At 36.6% G+C, this 10,457-nt stretch overlaps 1 pseudogene across 1 annotated transcript; it reads left to right on the top strand.

Annotated features, from left to right (window-relative positions):
* Nucleotides 1-4,408: 4,408 nt before the first annotated feature.
* LOC143256105 (glyoxylate reductase/hydroxypyruvate reductase pseudogene) lies at nt 4,409-9,728 on the top strand (annotated as a pseudogene). The gene has a single exon (XR_013031038.1). The product of XR_013031038.1 is annotated as a glyoxylate reductase/hydroxypyruvate reductase pseudogene (transcript).
* Nucleotides 9,729-10,457: the final 729 nt, after the last annotated feature.

Genomic DNA, 10,457 nt, shown 5'->3' with positions numbered 1-10,457 from the left:
AACATTGTGCTAACAAGTATCAAAAGTCCAATGCTCACTGAAATTTTGAAACACTGTTCAGCGTAAAATGCTTTAGTATTTGTTTAAGTTGCATAATTGATTATCTTGCATAGTATTACTGAAGTATTCTGCTTTCATACAATATTTGTTATTCTTGCATAACTTAAGTATCTTTCTTCATCATGGTACGTGTTACCGTTGTAACTATGGCTTCTTTAGGGTATTTGTTATGACACCGCTAAATGAACAGTTAACAACTTTGATTTCATTAGGGTATTTGATATGAAGCCACTACATTAACAGTTAACAACTTTGAGTTCAGCAAGGTATTTGTTGTGACATCTCTGAGCGAGATTAACAGTGGCTACTGTATTATGTTGGTTGGCGGTTTATGTAAATTTCTGTTTTACTTTGAAGTTTAACTTTTTGAGTGCAATTAAACTTTCGGCGAGTTCTCGAAAAGTGTCAATTAACTTTTAAATCAAGTATAGCAAAATTGGGGCCTTTTTTTAAAGTCCTTTTTGAATATCATAATCTACTAGCTGCATTTTGGATCCGTGATATACACACATACGGTGCTAAAGTGGGAAATTAAAAGACGTGAAATATTTAGCACTTTATTAAATAGTTTTAAGTCTAACAAGCTGTATACGGCGTTAAGAGCAGAGCACATGTTTGTTAAACGGTGTGTTACCTGTGGATTATCGATTAATGTATATGTTTGAGAGACTGTCAGAAAAACCAACTTCAGTCATTAACTCTTTCACTGCAAAGTCCGACTGCAGTCGATCCTACGACTTTGTGACATTTGCGACTATCGTCAAATGTTTATATTGTCTTTTTTATTCATTAGGTAGCAGCACTTCCACTTAATAAGCCTTAGATGTTTATCTTGGAATATTTACTTATTCATGAATCTGATCACGTGATTAGTATTGTTTCCGGGATGCAGAAAAAGGGAAGAATGTTGTCAACAAAGTTTCCAAGATGGCTTCGTGTAGGTGTTCATCATTCACTGCAGCTCAAGTTTTGTAAATAACTTGGCAAGATTCAGACTCAAGCAGTGACTGCTTTGAATATGAAAGCTCAGAAGAAGACTCGGAAAACAATGGTGAAGAAAGTACATTAAGCACACAAAGCAAATTGAAAGTAACCAAGATAGTAGAGACAGTTAAAACCACGAGGGTGCGTTGTTCCACTACAAGGGGAAGGTCGGTGAAATCACGGGGAAGGGCCCGAGGAAACAGTTCAGGAATTCCACCCCAAGTACAGTCCCAATCTCTGCCTGAACCCAAACCATCGACCATTTCAAAACAGGATCTCAGTGGGAAACACTGGAAGAAATGGAAATGTTTGAACAGGATTGATTACCCAACTATGTATGTTCCAAACAAACTAGGAAAATGTGATGTTTATATGCTCATTTGTAATGAAAATATAATTTTTTTTATGTAATGCACTCCTATTTACAGTACTAACACGCAAAAACAATGTGACAACCAGCATGAGATAATAATAATACGTTGACAGCAAGAGAGTTAACCAACAAGGTTCCAAGCTCAGGATCTTACATACAACCTCTTTAGTGACTGTAACAAATTATACAGTTCTTATATTCTTGGAGAGTTATTCCTATGAAACTGGTATGAGGACTTACCAATGAACACCAATTACAGAAAAAATAAAATCTAGTGATATTAAAAGTTTACATAACTAAGGGTGTGGACCTAGACATTAAGTTATTTCACACTCTTCTTTATAAGGAATTACTAAATAAACTTTTATTTTTGAATGAACGTAAATAACACAATCATTTACTTTTCTCTTACAAACAACATTAATTTGGCAAAAATATTATTGTTTTGGAATCTCAATAGATGGCGAAAGAGACAAAGCGTTAGTTTAATTATCCGAGCAGTATGTGTAAAAGTTTTCTTTTGAATATCGCGCAAAGCTACACGAGGGCTATCTGTGCTAGCCGTCCCTAATCTAACCCACCGCCAACTCTTGGACTACTCTTTTACCAACGAATATGGAATTGACCGTCACATTATAATGCCCCAAGGATGAAAGGGCGAGCATGTTTTGTGCAACGGTGATTCGAATCCGCGACCCTCAGATTACGAGTCATGTATAAAGGAAATTAAAAACATTTTGCAACAAATTAATGCTAATGGTATTTCACTATCGTAAACTCAGATGTATAAAGTGTAATTAACTTTATAAAAGTAAGTTGTAAGTCACAGCAGTAAGCATACGAACCTTTAAAGGTAAAATCCGGAATTTGATTCCTCAAGGTGGACTGTGTAACTAAAATATCACTCATACTTATTGTATTCTTTGGGCACGGCACAGACAGCCCATTATGCAGCTTTGTGCTTAAAAAAGAAACAAAAATAAATTTTATCTTGGTCTTTATCAGTACAAAATGTAGATAAACAGATATTTTATATGTAAACCCTAATACAATTTACACATTTTGGAGAAGACGAGAAAATTTCACCGTACGCTTTGTTCTAATTCACCATAATTTATATGTTTTGGATGCGTTTGTTTGTAGGTAAGTAGAAAGTTTGCAATAGACTATTTTTGCTGTACGCACAACGGTAAACAAAATTCGGTTTTTTAATTTCACAGACGTATTGTTGAACTATAAAGAGTCCTGGCCTGGCTCGGTGGTTAAGACGCTCGACCCATAATCTGAGGATCGTGGGTTCGAATCTCCATCACACCAAATATGCTCGCCCTTTCAGCATCGGGGGCGAAAAAATGTGACGGTAAATCTCACTATTCGTTGGTAAAAGAGTAGCCCAAGAGTTGGCGGTGGGTGGTGATGACTAGCTGCCTTCCCTTTAGTCTTGCACTGCTAAATTAGGGACGGCTAGCGCAGATAGCCCTCGTGTAGCTTTGCGCGAAATTAAAAAAAAAAGGAAAAACTATCAGGTCATCCCATAAGTAATTTTCAAAAATGTAATACAGAAAGTGTATTGTCATTTTTGTCTTTGCAAAATACTTTAATGACTGAAATATGTAGTATAGAGTATGAGGAGCACATTAGGCATATAATGCTTTATGAATTTAAGAAAGACAACCGTGCAGCAGAAACTACACGAAACATTCAAGGTGTTTATGATGCGAAATCTCTCAATGAAAGAAAATGTCGAAGGTGTTTCAGAAGTTCAGATCAGGTGACTGCAGTTTACGTGATGCGCCACGATCAGGTCATCCTATATAGTTTAACGATGACTTGCTGCTGGCTGCACTTGATGAAGGCTGTGCTGTAACTGTTGAAGAACTAGCACAAAAGCTAATTTCAAACCATTCAACAGTTCACCGTCATCTACAGCAGCTTGAAAACGTTTCAAAACTTGGCAAATGGGTCACCCATGATTTGACAGAAGCCAACCTAAGAGCAAGAGTGGACATTTGCACTTTTCTGCACTCTCGTAAATGTAACTCACCTTTTTTGGACAGGTTAGTGACTGGAGATGAAAAATTGATATTTTATAAAAATGTTAAGTGCCGCAGACAATAGCTACGTGCAGGTGAACTGGCTAAAGCACAGCCCAAAATGGACCACCACCCTAGGAAAGTCTTGTTAATCTTTCGGTTGGATATTGTTGGTGTTATCCACTTTAATTGCTGCTATTAATGTAACGATTACATCAGACTTCTATTGTCAACAGTTAGAGCGCTCAAAGTTTGCACTGAAAGAAAAGAGGCCTGCTTTGATCAGTTGTAAAGATGTTGTGTAACACCAGGATAATGCACTGCCCTATACCCCACATCTGCAAAGATTAAAGAGCTAGACTGGAAAAACTTCCACAACTTCCTTATTCTCCAGACCTTTTCCCATCTGATTATCATCTATTCCGAAGTTTGCAGAACTATCTTGATGGAAAAGAGCTTGGAACACATGAAATTGTCAAAACTACCTTCTCTACATTCTTTTCCTCCTAACCCTAATAATTTTATAGAAGTGGCATTCAGAAGCTTGTGAATCGATGGCAGAAAGTAATTAATAATAAAGAAACATACATTATTGATTAAGTGACATTAAAAGTGTTTGAAATCCTTTCTCTTTTTCTGAACCTAAAATCGGACATTACTTGAGGTGTGGCTTAATATTGAAGTACGTTTTCAATAAGAAAATATATATTTCAATTCTTCAACAGTTACCATTAGAATGTGAAACACTTATATGAAGAAAAACAAAAATGCAGCGACCTATTGGCTAAATAACATATTCTTAAGTATTATGTTACTATTATCAACAAAAGAGAAATTATGGCTCTATAAATTCAACACTCTTGGGTTAACTCAAATAATCACAAACAAACCTTTTGCACGTGTTTATCCAGAGATGGCGCTTACCGTCAATATCGGTTATATTATGAATCTTGAGCAATGCGAGTGACTGAGTTTCACTGAGCATTACACGGACAGTGTAGCACTGCTAACGATAAAACGTAGTCACCATGACAAAATACAAAGTTTTTGTTACTAGGCCTGACATATCGCAGGAAGTGAACGACATGTTGAGGAAGGTATGTGATGTTGAATTTTATAAGGAACCCAAAACAATACCACGTGAGGCGCTTATTAAGGGTATTCAGGGAAAGGATATTATTTACTGTTCAACAACAGATATAATCGACAGTGAAGTACTTGATGCAGCTGGACAGCAACTGAAAGTAATCGCGACCAATTCTGTCGGGTACGACCATATTGATGTTACTGAATGCAGGAAACGCGACATCCTAGTAAGTAATACACCAGGGATACCAACTGATAGCGTTGCCGAATTAACAGTAGCTCTTATGCTGATAACTGGGAGACGACTGTTTGAAGCTTCAAACGCTATAAAAAATGGAGAGTGGGTACAAAAGTGGAAGCCTTATTGGATGTGTGGTGTAGGACTTAAAAATGCCACTGTGGGCATCGTGGGCATGGGAAAAATCGGTCAGGCTGTTGCCGAAAGACTTTTATCATTTAAGGTCAATGAAGTTGTGTACTATGATATACACAAACCTGTTGATGCTGTAGAAAGTATGGGAGCCCGCTATGTAGAATTTGAATATCTTCTGAGGGAGTCGGACTTCGTTCTTTGTACGTGCAATCTGACAGACAAAACAACAGAACTGTTTACTGCTAAGCAGTTTAACCTGATGAAATCTACTGCTATATTTATCAACACGAGCAGAGGAAAAGTCGTCCAACATGATGATTTATACGATGCCTTAAAACATGGAAAGATCCGTGCTGCTGGTTTGGATGTCATGGTTCCTGAACCGATACCAAAAGATCACAGACTCACCACTCTACCAAACTTGGTCCTTCTACCCCACATAGGAACTGCAGAAGTAACAGTTAGACAAAATATGGCTAAACTTGCGGCAAGAAACGTCTTGTCGTATTGCGATGGGAAAGGTTTGATAACACCGATCCCAGAGTTAAAAGATGTTCAACACAAGGTGGATAAAAAAAACTAGTCTCACTCCAAATAGTTACGTCAAGTTTGTATAAGAATGTAAGACGGTTTCTGTATTGTTATTTTAATAACAAAAATACTGCCTCTCTGAATAAGAGTTGAATGTAATTATGTTTTTTACTTATAAGTACTTCGCTATATGATGATTGTGTGTCTTTTACGCCAAGAACTAAATAAAATCATACTATAATATTAATCTAGGTAGCGTAATTTAATTTGTTTTACGGGGAAAATAATAAATTATCACAAATACTATTAGGAGTGACGGTTAATTTCACTGAACAAGAAATTTCATGTTACAACTAAAAACAATGAGCTGACATATGGTATAGGTATATTACAAAAAAACATTGCCAGGCGTTACTAGTTTGGTATAAATAACTTTGTACATAACATTTAATGAAACAGTTGGACGTAATGCTACTTTTGACATTTTCGCTTGTAACTATCAACTTCTTTCATTAATAAAGCGGAGAGTAATTTAGCGAAGTACAGTCAAATATTTTAACAGGCTCCTCATGAACCAATGGGGAACATTTGTGTTGAAAAAATTATCCAATCCGACTTTTCTTAATTTTAACTGAAATTTTTTATTGGCTTAAAATAAGGCATTTCCCGCACTCTTTTAATGTTTGGGGTGCGAAAAGTGATTTCATAAGTTGATTGAAATCTGTAGGTGCATCAATAGCAGCCCGGCATGGCCAGATTTTTAGGGTGCTCGACTCATAATCTGAGGATGGTGGGTTCAGTATCCGTTACAATAAACATGCTTGCCCTTTCAGCCGTGGGGGCGTTATAATGTTATGATGAATCCCTCTATTCGTTGGTAAAAGAGCAGCCCAAGAGTTGGCGGTGGGTGTTGTTAAGTAACTAGCTCCCTTTCCTCTACTCTTACACTGCTAAATTAGGGACGTCCAATGTAAATAGCCCTCGAGTAGCTTCACGCGAAATTCGAAAAACATTTAAGCATCATGGACTTAATGACCAAGCACAATAAGCGTGGAAGTCTCCAAATCACAGGAACGGTTTAGGCCCAACTTGATAGACACTGTGCAACAGGTCGAGCACAAAATTATGTCTGTAGCTACTTTCAAATTGTTCCTGTCTACTCACACTTTTCTTGGATATCTTCATGCTTCGACCTTCTCTGCCGAATCACAAGTGAAATCGTTCTACCTAAACTGAAAGATAAGCATTAAAAGGTGATAGCGGAAAAATAAAAAGTTGTCAGTTGTTTAATTAATGATTCTAAGAATGTGGCTTTATCGATATGTACTGAATTTACTCTGAACGGTTTGATCTTAGTACTAACTAGTATGGAAACTTGAGAACGTTATATTTCACTTCGAATTTTATCAATTAGCAAGTGAAAACTTGTTTCGAAATTCTATCAAAAAGATACGTCCAAAACCACCCTCTGTAGGAGTTACTGGATTGAAGTGACTTTTGCGATTCAACAAATTATAAAGACACCCCTTGGCTCCTGGGAGACGTGTTAATAACAGAAGAATATATCGAACTTCACTTTCTGCATGTTAACACGTTGGCTTCCAAGCTTATTTTACCGACACTCTTTAGGGTCCCATTAGTCATTTTACAATTCTTTTTTAGAAAGAGTGTATGTGTAGCCGTTGTGTCCAAGCCAATAAGTGGTCTTCTAAAAAGAAAACAGAGAACGACTCACCGGTGGGTCGAGTGAGAGTCAATGTGTTAATAATATCTTGGAATATTATCTATAAAAATATAGATTATGGGATTTCGTCAAAAGGCACTGATATATAACTGAAACTCAATTATTTATAAATTCTCCTTTGGTTATTAATCTTTGCTTGTAGTTCAGTCCTGAATTTGTTGATGTATGTTGTATATAAACCAGGCTATTTTTGCTTTCAGATGGTTAGTTAAAGTCAAACTGTTTTGTCTGTCTCTAGCCAAATAACATATAGGATGTAATCACACACACACACACACACACACACACATATATACATACACTTAGTGGCACATGAAAATCTTGTTTTTCGTAGCGAATTGATATTGACACTGGAGGTGATCAGCTCACATGTATCCTACTTGGCATTGTGTATAATGTAAGACTTTTTTGTTGTTTTAATAACAGTTATCTAATGGTGTCTCAGAAGAGAAACCAAACTACTTTCAATCAGGATTTGATAAAGATAATGCGAAGTTACAATAATGAATTTATTCTTACGTTTTTAATATTTGGGTGAAAGTAATCTATGCTTATTTGCAGAAATTCATTGCTAATTCATCGATAACAAATACTTTGGCTAATTAACCTTTCTAACGAACAAACGCAGTAATTCTCATTGACTTGCATTGTACTAAAACATTTATTAACTCAATAATTCACCGATTCCGGAAGTTGTATTGTGTGTTTAGTTCTACACACGCCCCATCTCGAGGGAGAGGTGTCTACAGACTAAGAACACTAGAAATAGACTTTCGATACCTGTGGTGGGCTGACCACAGATGGCCCATTGTGCAGCTTTATGTTTATATACAAGCAAAGAAATTTCTATATACTATAGGAAGCACCCAGATTTTACCTTTCATTAAATTTTCTTTTTTGTTTCATCGTGATAAGTTTGTTTTGGAATTTCGCACAAAGCTACTCGAGGGCTATCTGTGCTAGCCGTCCCTAATTTAGCAGTGTAAGACTAGAGGGAAGGCAGCTAGTCATCACCACCCACCGCCAACTCTTGGGCTACTCTTTTACCAACGAATAGTGGGATTGACCGTCACATTATGCGCTCCCACGGCTGGGAGAGCGAGCATATTTAGCGCGACGCGGGCGCGAACCGGCGACCCTCGCATTACGAGTCGCACGCCTTACGCGCTTGGCCATGCCAATGCGAATAATAATTTAGCAACTTACATAAAATACGCCGAAAAGTTATCAATTTGATTTATTTTTGCCAGTTTAATTAGCTAAAACAGACATAAAAACTACCGAAAAAATGTCTTTCATTGTAATAACATGGACGAATATGAATCTTGTGGTTGTTACAAAACCCATTTCGCAATGTGCGGGTCGTGGGTCCGAATCTTTCTTACTGAACTCGCTCACTCTTTCAGCCGTGGGGTGTTATAATATAATGGTTAACCCCGCTATTCGTTGGTAAAGAGTAGTCCAAGAGTTAGAGGCGGGAGGTGTTGACTAGCTGCTTTCTCCCTAGTTCATCATTGCTAAATTAAGATCGGTTAATCCAAATAGCTCTTGTGTAGCTTGGCGCGAAATTCAGAACAAACCAACATAAACTGAATATAAATCCAAGGGTGCGAGGTAGCGCTGTTTTAGAGCCATGTAACAAATCCGAAATGTACATCATTAATATAGGCGTGCTTCTAAGCTTTTCGATCTAAGCGATAGTTTGTATCAGTTAGTAGATTTAACTATACATGCAAGTATCGTGGCAACAAGATTAGTCTGTGTTTGCATGTTTACAGCTTTCAGGTTCACGTAATCAGAGATTACCAATTTGGAAATTGCACAGTCCACATAAGTGGTTGCAAAAATCTTCCCCCTTCCCCCATTGGGTGTAAAAAATCTACGCCCTTGGTTACGAGGTTACAAAAATTATCTTTAGGCTAATAGCTCAAGTCTTGAAACGATATCCCAGAACAATTCTCATTCTACAGTCCTTCAATAATAATAACCGTTATATCAGACTTAATCAAAACCTTGAGAAAGAGTTCAGTTAATGTCAAGGAAATATTTGAAAAGTCGACACACACGGTTCACTACTTTTCATCAAGTTTCATATTAAATCTCACGTGATATAAAAGTACGTGCTACGTTACCTCAAAACTAGAAAGTTATTTCACAACAAAAACATACTTTATAAAAGTACTAATCAGTCATATTTATTTACCTACTTTAATGTGAATGTCACAATACTGCATACAGCAAGGAAAAGAAATCTCTGGGCACCTCAGTTTGTTTTCCCTTAGCTCGTTTAAACTTAACACTTATGTTGTTTTTTTTATGTGCTTTCCTTGACATGGTTACATACGTACTCACACTTATAATTAATCACTGTTGCATCAGGCCTGTTTTTTTAACTATGTTCTTTATTTATTTGTACTACCATTAGGAAGTAGATTTATGTTGAAATTCAAAACAATATTTGTGACCCAGGTTTACAACTTTGTAGAATGAATGGTAAACAGCAATGAATAAGGAAAAAAAATAAACTATTTTGTTATCATTAAATGAACTTTACTTGGCCTTCTTTTCCCAAATAAGTTTTACAAAATATTTTCAATGAAACACACATCAAAACATTTGTGTGAAACGTAAAATTATTTTGGTACTTGGTAAGATTATTTGGGAATGAAGCTTATAAGACTGCACTTAAATTGAAAACTCTTATGACATTCTTCATAAATATTCATTAGTATGTTTGTGTTCTTATAGCAAAGCTACATCGGGCTAGCTGCTGAGCCCACCGTAGAGAATCGAACCTCTGATTTTATCGTTGTAAATCCGTAGACGTACCGCAGAACTAGCGGGGGGGGCTATTCACTAGTAATATCCAGAGGATGTATCAAAGAAACAATAAAAATATATAAAATTAAAAAATCCAAGTTGTGATGATTGAACAGATATCTTTTTGCCGTTGGGTAAAGTTGAGAAGAATGAATAGCTAACAGACGTACGCAGGCTCTATCATCAGTGGAAACACCCAATAATTAATGCATGGAATGAAGCAAACTTTATAAAAGGATCACATCAGGAACAGAAATTTCTGAATATGGGGTTAAAAGTGATAAAAATCTGAGCACTTTCAAAAGATGGACTCGTTTTTTCAGGATCCACCTTTCGAAAGCACTCAGGTTACAGGACTTTTTGAACACGTGTTTTTCTGACATTTATAAACATGTCATGAAGTATTTACATGAGGTATGAAACACACGTCAGCAAACATTGGAAATGGTCTAA

The sequence above is a fragment of the Tachypleus tridentatus genome, chromosome 7, assembly GCF_004210375.1.
Source record: "Tachypleus tridentatus isolate NWPU-2018 chromosome 7, ASM421037v1, whole genome shotgun sequence".
Taxonomy (NCBI): domain Eukaryota; kingdom Metazoa; phylum Arthropoda; class Merostomata; order Xiphosura; family Limulidae; genus Tachypleus; species Tachypleus tridentatus.
The sequence above is the reverse complement of the archived record's forward strand: the minus strand, read 5'-3'. Positions and strand labels throughout refer to the sequence as shown.